This window comes from Camelus ferus, chromosome 2 (genome assembly GCF_009834535.1).
Source record: "Camelus ferus isolate YT-003-E chromosome 2, BCGSAC_Cfer_1.0, whole genome shotgun sequence".
NCBI classification, from domain to species: domain Eukaryota; kingdom Metazoa; phylum Chordata; class Mammalia; order Artiodactyla; family Camelidae; genus Camelus; species Camelus ferus.
In genome coordinates this window covers 2951459-2962435 of record NC_045697.1, presented here as the reverse complement: position 1 = coordinate 2962435, position 10977 = coordinate 2951459, and the positions used below count along the sequence as shown (strand labels likewise).

Sequence of the window (10977 nt, the reverse complement as noted above, 5' to 3'; positions counted from 1 at the left end):
GTCATTGAAAAGAACAGTTAGGTGTCCTTGGCAGAATCTCTCTCCAGGTAGAACCGTGCTTGGATTGCTTCTGGCCTGGTAGATGAGCTTGGGGAATTCCTGAGAGCCTCTGGCTTGCCTGACCCCTCATCAGAGCTGGAAAGAAAGGTGACATCTCCCAACTCTGCTCCAGGCAAGACTCAACAAGAAAAGAATATCTGCTGTGTGTCAGGGAAATGCCTGGGACGTCACCCTGCAGAGAGCTGGAAGGACAAGTACACTCACCGTGGAATCTTCCCTGGGCCCCCAGTTCTCCACCCACTGGGGGCTGGTGAGACGTCAGTGTCCAATTTATGAATAATAATCAGCAATATTGTCTATGACAGCTCCTTAGGAAGAGGCCTCAGACCACGGGTCCCCTTTTGCTGCAAAGAAGGTATGACATCGAGTCCTAGACCATGGGATCTACTTGTCCTGCCACAAAAAACAAAATCTCTAGAAGCTACCGGCTGAGAGAATGCCCCTCCATCCCCTGCAGGTCGGGCCCTGTGTTCCAGGATGCAGTGGGTGCCCCCGACCAGCAGGCGGTGCGCAGGGCCCTGCCACCATTGTCCTCCGTCACCCACGGGTAGAAGGTGTGCCACCCAGCTCTGTGTCTCAGGGCCCTGTTGCAAGTGGGATTAGTGGTCCCAGTTCTGTGGGGATGGAAGGGATGGTGATGCTTCCACCAGGGGACAGAGTAAAGGTTCCATTGAACTTTGCCGTTGGGGGCCTCAGACCAATGGACCAGAGGCAGAGCTCCTCTCCTGGGGGTGGGAGGGGGAAGATAAGTGACCCTGATCATCACGAGCTGGGGATGCCCCCACGGGCAGGAGGAGTGAGTCTGGAGCCTGGAAGACCACGGCGATGTCTCTGGGCTCTTCCACCCAGTGGTGACAGCAAACAGGCAGCGCAAGGACAGCCGTGTGAGGCGCCAGCACTGAGGGCTCCGGGACGGTCTGCGCCTCCCGTCCCTCAGGTGGCCCTGATGGGAGTGCTGGCCAGGCGTGCGTGGGGCCTGGAATGGTGGGGGAAGAGAGGGTGAGTGAGCGCCGGAGCCCCGCGGGAGCTACGGGCCGTCCCTTGTTCTGCTGAGCCTCCTGCATGAGTCTCTGTAGAGACTGTGGGCTGCCGAGAAGGTCCATCGGTGGCCTCGTCTTGACTGGGTGTGAGCAGAGCTGAGCCACGTGAGGGCTGGGCTGCACTGGGCATCTCAGATGCTGCCCTGCAAAGTCTCTTCAGTTCTGCCCCGGGCTTCACTGACACGTGGCGGGGGTGCCCACGGGATTGCCCGGCATGCAGCCTGGTGGTGCGAGGCCATCCACAGCCAAGGCCACCCCTGACCGAGGGGCCGGGGAGTCTGTGCACCCACAGCCCTCTTCAAGGCTCAAGGGGGCGATTCTGAGGCACATTCCACGCGGCTCAGAAGGTCTCAGTGGGATTAAGCCCCAGGTGCCTGCAGGGTGACCAGCTCGGTAACATCCCTCATCTCTGCCCTCGACCTGTGGCCCCCTCCCTGGGCCCCCTCTTGTTCCTGGGAGTCACTGTCACAGGAAGTTTCCTCTTCAAATCCCTGTCTCCCTTTCTGGAGGGGGGTTGGGGGGGGGGCCCAGGCCAAGGCAGGGAGGGACAGGACCGAGCAGGAGAGGGGGCTGCCAAGGCTGAGGGGCTGTGTCCCTAGGAACCTTGAGTGCCAGGCACAGAGCCCAGGCAGCTGGGTCCCTGGGAATCAGAAAAGTGGCGGAGCCTTCTGCCTGAGCTACCTGAGTGACTGCGACTGGGGACTTGCCCTGTGGAGATTCAGAGAGATGGCAGGAGCCACAGATGTCACTCACGGGGGGGTGGGGTGAGGAGGGAGGGAGACAGAGACAGAGAAATAACGGGGGAGGAGTTGGAGGGGCGGACAGGAGCCAGGAGTGAGGGCAAGGCAGGCGGAGCAGCCCTTCTCCAGCTGAGTTCTGAACCTGGGGCTGGAGAGAGATCCGTGGGCTGTTTTCTCTGCGGAAGCTCACTGGGAGGATGCTCTGGACGCCTGGGGTGGGAGGAGGGCTAATTCATTAGAAGGGTGGGTGCCCGAGGGCATTGGAACTCCGTTTTCTTAAGAGACCCTTGATGAGAAAGGCTGACGTGAAAAGGCCAAGAGGCGTTCCGAGGACGCTGGATGCCTGCACCGTGGTTGCTGGCTCCCTTTCTGGGAGCCGCCCCGGCTGCACTGCACGAGGGGAAGCGGGAGGGTTTAGAGGAGTTCTTGCTGCTAGCGAGTAATCCGACCTGCTCTCCAGACAGCGAGCTATCTGCTTTCTGGCCCTCAGCTAGAGGGGCGGAGAGGCAGAGACGAGACAGCAGTGGGCCCACAGTCTCCAGCGTCTAACTGAGGAAAATCCCGCACGTGGGTTTTCTGAGCAACTATGTCCATAACCTGAATGACCAGCCACAGAGGAAGAATCTGCTGTGGTCATGCTGTCATTCCTTTCCGGGCCTCACTCTTCTCATCTTTAAAATGGGAACTCTCACAGGGACCTTGCAGGCTGTCTGGGACGGTCTAATGGGGTGTAAGCCGGTGCTCAGTGACAGGTCCCCTCTCCACAGGTGAACAGGTGGCATTGAGACAGGCTGGGACCCCCTGCTGCTCGCAACTGGACAAACATCTCGAGCAACAAAATACAAAGAAATTGTAAGGGACTAAAAACAACTGCATGCATGTGCTGTTGGGATCAAATTATGAACAAAGAGATACAAAAAGACCAAAAACCCAAGTGCCACTTCTGAAGTGTCGGGAACAAAAGCAGGGTACCTCAGACGATCCTTGCACACAGGACCACCAAGGGGGTGGGCAGACCACCTAAGCCCCTCCTCTGGCCTGACCCCTGGACCCGCCCCCCTCCTCACCCCATTTAAGGGACCAGCTCGCCCCTCCTCTGGGAGCACGGGCCCCTGTTACTTGTTCTCGCTCCCTGGTGCTGCAGCATGAGCCCCAGTAAAGCCTTGCCTTAGTTTCTCCTCTGGACTCTTCTCAATTTCTATTAAGAAGGTTAAGAAGTCCAGGAACCCTGATTGGTAACAGCACGAGAGGCCCTCAGTGGCTCTGGCCGGTGTGGACCTCCCGCCGCAGAAGTCAGGACCCTGAGCAGAACAACCACCATTGCCCGGTGAAGCGCCCTCCCTGTGCCTGGATGGGGGGTTCAAGGAGGGGGCTGCTTACCCCCAAGTTTAGGGTCTGACCCTAAAGAGGATACTGGTGGGTGCATATCAGAGAAAACCCAGAGCTGGACGGCAGTTAAAGCAGTGATTTTATGCAGGAGTATTGCCGTAGGTAAAGAGATGTCTGTGAGGAAGTGGACAGGTGGGTTTCATAGCCCAGGAGTGGGTGGGGTCAGTGGATGGAAATTTCTAAAAGGGAACATCTGGGGTGGGGTGGTCCTGGTTAAACCTGCTTTGTGGGATCCCTGCTGAAGGCCGGGCATCGGGCGTCCTTGGGGAGCAGTGGGACGTAGCTTTGACTGGCTTAGCTGGGTTCTGGCTCAAAGGCTGGGCCCACTGGCAAAAGGGCTGCTGGGGCTGGACCACGGTTTGGTCCGAGAGTGTCTTGGTCACACACACTGGTCAGATCCAAATAGCCCTGCAAAGGCTTCGAAAGCTGAATGGGCCTGGGAACCGCCGTCCACACCAGCTTGACCACCTCCAGGTAAAAGCAGCGTGTTCCTAGTTCAGAGCCTATCGGGAGAGGAGACGGAATTGTTCTGTGTTTTCAGGGGGTGATTACCTGTGTTAACGCTTGTGCAAACCGGACACCAGAGCAAAGTGTATTTTACTGTATTTAGACCTTGTGAAAAAATAATAAAAACAGCAAGAAATCAGTGCCCTCCCTGTGCTGGACACGGGGTGTTCCCGTGATGAATTTGTGGTCCTTATGAACCCCGCATCATGACCCCCTCGCACGGGCGAGGGCACAGGCTGACGAGGGGAGGCGTCTCCCCAGGACTCATTGCTGGGGTCATATTGCTGGGCCGGAGACCCAGGTCCACCCTGTGCTCTGCAGGGCCCGGCACACGGTGAGCTCACAGGGCTGGGCTGGGGGCTGGAACGATGGCAGAAGACCATCCAGCCCACGTGGCCACCCAGCATCCTGTCTGTCCAGCCCGTGCGCTGTGTGAGGACACGCCTGCCAGCCTGGGCCTCGTTCCTTCCCTGCAGCTGGTTAACCAGGATCTTCTGCATCAGCGCTTCCCCAGCCCTAACTGGAGCCGCCCACTGGCTGCCCAGCGCCCAGGTGACCACGCCTGCCCCCTTGGAGCTGGAGGCTGGTGCCAGCCAGCCTGACAGTGGTGGCTCTGAAGAGGCCAGGCCAGAGAGAGAGAGAGCCGCCAGCACACACTCCGCCTGGCCCCTCTGGGGTCTCCGGGGCTCCTCCTCACCTGTGGCCTTGCTCCTGCTGGGTTCCTGGGTCCCTAGCAGAGGAGCCACAGGAGGACCAGAGACCCAGCTCCAGCCCGAGCTGTGAGACCTAGGCAAGTTTCCTCATCCCACAGAGCCCCAGTTTCCTCATCCACGAAGTAGGGGTGACGATACTGGCCTTACAGGGTGGCTGAGGTGGTGAATACGGTAGAAGAAGGGAGATCTGCATGGAGCTGGATGATAGGACAGGACCCGGAGGTTTTACACTGATTGATTGATTCGGTGAAATCTGGACTCAGATGAAAAGGCAGACCAGGGAAACCAGGGGCTTCCAGACGGACTCCTGGGTCAGGCGGGGGGTGGGGAGGGGAGAACGGGCAGAACCACGGCGTGTCCTTGTGCCATCTGGTCCTCGTACAACCCACCTCACAGCTGGGTGCACCCAGGCTCAGAGAGGGTGAGCACTTGCCTGCAGTCACACAGCCAGCTATGAGCAGAGCCGGGAGCACCAGCAGGATCAAGTGCTCTCTCGCTGATCCCTGGTGCTTTCTCATGAACTGTGGCAACCCAGGGGGCCTGCCAGAGCATTTTTTCAAATCACCCTCATCCTTGTCCTTCCAGAAAATCAGGTCCGGTTTGTCATTTGCTGTCCCCAGGTGCAGACACACAGACCTGTGGCCTTCCTGTGTTTTCTTCTCCAAACGAGGAGCTGACTTTGCAGGGCGGTGGGGGAAGGAGCGGATGGACGCTAATGAAGCAACACCGCCTGCCCGAGGCTCGGCCCCAGAGCATCGGGCGCCGCCATTACCGAGGGCGTAGCTTTCTCTACCTGAGTTACCTCAGTCGTCGCAGCAGCCCCTGAGGTTGCTGGCTCCATTCCACAGATAAGGAAATTGAGGCCCCCTCCCCAAGGTCGACCTGAAGCCAGCAGCTGGCAGAACAGAGAGGTGCACAGTCCCCAAGTGTGGTTGACGCCGCTGTCCATGGTCTGAACCACCTGGTCTGCCTCCCCTCACTGAGTCACAAGCGGCCCTTCCGGTGAGTGTGGGGGGTGATCCCCGTGATTTCTAGTGGGTTACAACCACCAGCATTTCTTATCACACCGTTGCTGTGGGTCAGGGGCTCGGGTGAAGCTGCAGCCGTGGTGTCGGCTAGAAGCCGGGGGTGATGGCTTCCGAGCTTGCTCACATGCAAGCCTCATTTTCACGATGAAAGCCCTGACGCTTAGAAAGGTTAAGTGTCTGACTCAAGAAAATACGACCTGGTGTGTCAGAACCAGTTGTCTCTCTTTCCACCCCACCCTGCGCCCTCTGAAAGGTGGGTGCGGCGAGGGGCAGCCTGTTCCTGCCCAGAAGGGTGCTTGCCGTGTCCTGGGAAGGGGGCTTGCTCCGTCCTTGGTGGCAGCTGCCGTGGCCGGGGGCCCGCACGGGCTCCATGGTTCCTGCCAGGTGGACAGTGCTCTTGCTTCGTTCCTGCCCGGACCTCACAGGTGTTACTTAGGCCGGGGAGGGGGCACTGGTGCAGGGGCTGTTGCTGGGTGCCCACCCAGCTCTCCAGCTTGGGCTCACCCCCTCTTAGCTCCTCGCTGTAAGAGGGCGAGGCCAGAGCGCCCACCTCTAGGGCTGCTCTTGTGAGCGGACGAGGGCTCGTGTGAGCGGTGACCTGAGTTAGCACAGGCTGGGGACAGTGCCAATCACTGCAAGCCATTAATACGCATTATCCACCGGGAAATTCTCAATACTGTTGTGTGATTAAGAACCAGGGATCTAAGTGAAGAGAACCAGGTGAACCCCGCGCAGCACTTCCTGGAAGCCACGTCCTTCTCACCGGTTGAGGGGTGATGAGAGGGACGCAGCCTCGCAGCCTCGGGGCGCTCCTGCTGCGGTGCCCGCGGGGGTCTCAGGCAGGTCCCAGGTGGTGATCTATGCGGCGCTGTGTGCCCAGTCTACCACTAGAGGGCAGTGGTGGGCAGGAGCCACCCCCAGGTTTGGCCTGAGTGTGAACGTGGGTCCAGAGAGGGGGGAACCGAGGTCCAGAGAGGAGGGACTTGCTCAGAGTCACTCAGAGCGAGAGTTCCCCACTCCCCGGGCTCCTTGGGGCTCATCCCCGTGCCTGTTCACAGCGGGGGTTGAGGGGAGACATGCCGTGAGCCAGTGACACCTTAAAGAATCAAAAACTGAGGGGAGGGGACCGTCCCCTGCCCAGGGTCCCTGAGGACGGGGACTCCGGCAGCCCGCATTCCGAGGGGCCTGCCGCCAGTGCGCCCATCCTCAGGCTTGTCAGCTTGCTCAGAAACACCTTCATTTATAAGCGTGCGCACAAAAGATGGTTTTCATTATCCACCTGTCGCATTTGTTTTGATTACAAAATAATCCTCTTCTGATTGAAAAAGCAATACACCCTGAAAATACAGAGGGAGTATCACGGACGCTGAGTGGCCCGACCTCATCTCTCTGATGATCACAGAGAACATTTTTGTGTTTTTCATCCAGCTTTTTTTTCCTTCTAAAGAGCGTTTTCAAAGCAAACCTGGGCTCCAATCATCAGTACGCTTTGAAACCCCTTCCCTGGCCTTCTCTGGCCTGGCCTTGCAGAACACGTCGAGAATGTTTTCATGTGATCAGTATGCACCCTGCCATGACATCAACAATCGTTGTCCAGAAACGTCCCACTGTGGCCTGGGTGGGACCCCGGCCCTAGAGGGAGACCCTGTGATCATGTTCCAAGAGCCAAGTTCAAGTCCACATGGCCTTGGGGTGTAGCCCAACCTCCTGTTCGTGTGTACAGCTGCTCTGCTGCTGGTCATGCCTGTCCCCGCCAGGCATGCAGCTCCCAGCCTCGCGTTTGCCCGTTTACCTCTCTGGCTGCCGGGAGCTCTGCTGTCCCAGAAGGAATCAGCCCGAGCATCGTCCATTTAATTTGGAGATCCTGGCCGTGCGTGTCTCAGCCTGCCAGTCCACACTCACTGTCTAGGGTCTTCCAGCTTCTCGTGGGTCCTCCTCACTCAGAAGTGGTCATGCCCACCCCTCAGGCCACCTTCCGCCCGTCACTGCGTCGCTCACCCTGGGCCCCTCCCCCTCGTGGGGAGGCTCTTCCGGAAGAGCAGCCGCAGCCTGTCCTGCTCACTCTCGGGGCCCGCGGGCCAGCCTGGGGCTGCCCTCCTGGGTCACGGCTGCTGGGCGTGTGTCGCTCTTGGCTTTAGTGTTTTCAAAGCAAGATTTTCAAAATGGTCTTTAAGAGGATACATTTAGGACGCAGGGGATTTGTTTGTTTTTAAGTGAATTTGGGCTGCACAGCACCAGTCCCCACGGCAAGACGATTTGCATGTCTCACGGACGTCTCACGCGAGTCAAGGCGTTTCCGATTCTAAGCCTATCGGGTCTGGGTGCCAGGAGGCGGGTACGAGGCTGCTGCGCAGTGGGGAGGGCTCTCACAGAGGACGGAGGGGAGACTCCAGCCCCACCGCCTGGGCGCCGAGGGGAGGGAAGATGCCCGCAGTCCGCCAGGTGGGAGGGTGTCTGCTCCGGAACCTTGAACCCCAGAGAGCTCCCAGCCCGGCCCCTTCCTGACTGCAAACGGGGAAACTGAGGCCCAAAGGGAGCTGGGTATTGTCTGCAGTGGTGCCAGGATTGAAAACTCAGGGCTCCTGACACAGCTTGGCCAGGTGAGAGGACCCGCTGGGCTAGGGGAGGGCAGAAGTCGAGTCTCTGGCAAAAATGATCCTCCAGACTCGAGACCTGAGTGGCGGGAAACCCCGCAGTGGGACCCCAGCCTGGCACTTCCGGGGGAAATTCTGGGCCAAGTTGCTGGGCCACTCGGGGCCTCAGTCTCTACTCCTGGAAATGGGGACTGGCTGGGTGGGAGGATCCTTGGAATCTAAGCCTGAGTGAGGTGCCCGGCCCCCTGCTGGCCCTCGATCTGGGGGAGGGCTGCTGAGGAGAGAGGCTGGACCAGACCACCTGTGAGCCCCCAGCCTGGCCTCCCTGGGGTTAGTAACCCACGACCTCCCCTGGCCATTGCATGGGGCCCTGCAGGTCTGCGTAGGCCTGGGGCCAGGCAGCATCAGGGAGCTTGCAATGGGGGGGTCCAGGAGCTCGAGGGTTCTGGGCAGGTTCTTGGGAACCGCACCACCCAGACTGGCTGCTGGGCCCAGGGAAGCGGGGGTCATCGCTCAGTCCTCGCAGGGCACCAGCTAGGGAAGCGGTGAAGCCCCCGATGGCGAGGGCCTGCGAGAGCTCACCGTCCACGATGCGGCTGTGGGCCCTCAGCGAGCTGCCTGGGAGCGCTGCCCCGGGCATCCTGACCTTCCAGAACCGCCAGACGTCTGGCTTTAGGGGAATTCTCTACCTTCAATTGCTGGGAAAGAATCAAAGGTCTTTAAGCCCTGCACCTGGGGCCGAGGGCAGCTGACAGTTGGTGACACTCACAGGGATGTGATCCCTGAGGCCAGAGCTGTGGTCCCTACAGGCCGGAGGCGGGTGAGCCCAGGGGCTTACAGAAAGAAAGCCCAGGTTCTGGACTGAAGGGGCCGCCTGCCCAGCCGTTAGCAGGCGTCAGCCTGCAGTGTCGGCGCACCCGCACAATAAAAAGCAAAGAAACGTGCCAGGCACTTCATACCTCTTTCCTTCAGTCATTCGTTTGTTCATCCACAGAGGGGCTGAGAGCCGAGTGGCCAGCTCCTGCCCAGCCCCGAGGCCGCCTCAGGCCCTGCGCCTCCCGCCTCTTCTCCCGCGACAGCACGAGTCACTGCTGAGAGCCGGCGTCTCCAAGATGCCCAATAAAAATACACATCTGAGGTGTTCGTACGTGTATGTGTGTGTGTTTGTGCGTTTGTCTGTGCGCATGTGTGTGTGTACGTGTGTGCACCTGTGTGTGTGACGCTGCTTCGAGTCCTCAACACTTACTAACTCACTTGTTTGTACGTGTACGTGTGTGCACACGTGTGTGCACCTGTGTGTGTGGCGCCGCTTCGAGTCCTCAACACTTACTAACTCACTTGTTCTCACTGATGCTGATGAGCTGGGCCAAGTGTCTAGTGTTCTTCCATTTCAAAGACAAGGAAAGGGAAGCACAGAGAGGTTAAGAGACTTGCCTGTAGTCACACAGCCGGTCCTGGAAGCCAGGGTCCTGACCCTCGCGGCTCCAGGGTCTGTGGAGGGTTAGGGGAGGTGTGTCAACCACAGGCACTAGGTGACTCTGCCCACGTATTTGAATGTCTGAGGTTAGATGTGTCGTTTGGGACAGGGGTGCTCAGACTTGCCTGATGACAGGAGCCACTGGGGAACTTGTTAAAAATCCAGATTTCTTGGCCCTTCCCCAGAAGGTGCTGATGTAGTGGGTCTGGAGTCGAGAATCTATAACTTTAAGGACACCCCAGATGACTGGTGAGGAGCCAGTTTGGGAAACGTTCTCTCTGGACACCCTCTGAGACCCAGTGCTGGCCTCACACCGGGCCCAGCACACAGCAGGTGCTCAGTAAATGTTTGCGACAGAAATCTGGCCCCAGCAAGAGTCACGAGCGCTCCTCAGCCCAGCTAAGGGGTGGCCTAGCAGCTGTCAACGGCCAGCCTCCCTCCTCTCTGAGGCACAGGGACAAGGGAGGTGGCACCCGACCCCCCGTGTCCCCAGAGCCCCGGCACACACCAGACCCCGTCGCCAGCGGGCAGCCCCTTCCCGCCCTGCTCTGGAATGCTGAGCCAGGATTGCTGACTTCCGATGGCTGATAAGTAGGAGGAAGGTCAGTGGAGCCGACTCGGCCCCTTCCCGGAGGGCTGGGCTGGCCGAGGGTGCAGCCAATGACCCGGGCTGACCGCTCAGGCCACCTGATTGTAGCCTGGAGGCCAGGCTGGCTGAAAATGTGCACCTTCCTGCCCGGAACAGGCACTGCACGGCGGGGACCATCCTGAGGGGCCCGGAGAGCCTCCCTCTTCCCTTCCTTGGCCGGGTAAGTTCCTGTCCCCTGGCTGGTCTGTTCCAGGGGAAGCCGTCCCTTCGCGGCAGCCCTCAGCCCCGAGTGTGCCGAGAGTCACCTTCCGGGACAGGTGAGACCGCGGGAGGGTGTGTGTGGGGGGTGCATCCCGAAAGCGGCCTGGCCAGGCAGCAAGAAGCAGGGCAGTGCTCAGGTAGTCTGAGAAAGGGGCCAAGAGCTGGTGGTGAGGCTGGATGTTGGCAAGGAGGCAGTTGTGAGGCAGGGAGGCGCCTTCCCACGGGTGGGGGGAAGGGAGGGCTCTGGAGGGCCCAGTAGGCAGCAGCCCTGGGCGTTCTGGTCGTTCTGATCTTGGCTGAGCGGCTAGCAGTGAGTGACTCAGTTTGAGTGTCCGCAAAATGAGACCGTGTTGGGGCTTCGTACAGTGTCCACAGGCGGTCAGGGCTGCAGCCCAGGGCTCGTGACCCTGGAGGGAAACAGGAGCCATGGGCCTGGAGGCTGGGGGCCGGGTCCTGGCTTTCCCTTGCCTCTAAGTCTGCCCCACCTTCCCTGGACATCCCTGGGGCCCGCCCCTCGTTCCTCAGCAGTGGGCCTGTGCTTGGGTTTTGAACGGGGAGGGGGCGAGAGGAGACGGACAG

General features: G+C 59.6%; 1 protein-coding gene across 3 annotated transcripts in view; it reads left to right on the top strand.

Annotated features, from left to right (window-relative positions):
* The first annotated feature begins 5087 nt into the window (after positions 1-5087).
* SH3TC1 (SH3 domain and tetratricopeptide repeats 1) overlaps positions 5088-10977 on the top strand; it is a 54608-nt gene continuing 48718 nt past the window's right edge. Inside the window, exon 1 of one of the 3 annotated variants that reach the window (XM_032493357.1) lies at positions 5088-5451. The gene's annotated coding sequence lies outside the window, so the exon portion shown is untranslated. Of the gene's footprint in view, positions 5452-10204; positions 10455-10977 lie in introns of those variants that run through there. The other 2 variants (XM_032493345.1, XM_032493349.1) reach the window with 2 other exon arrangements.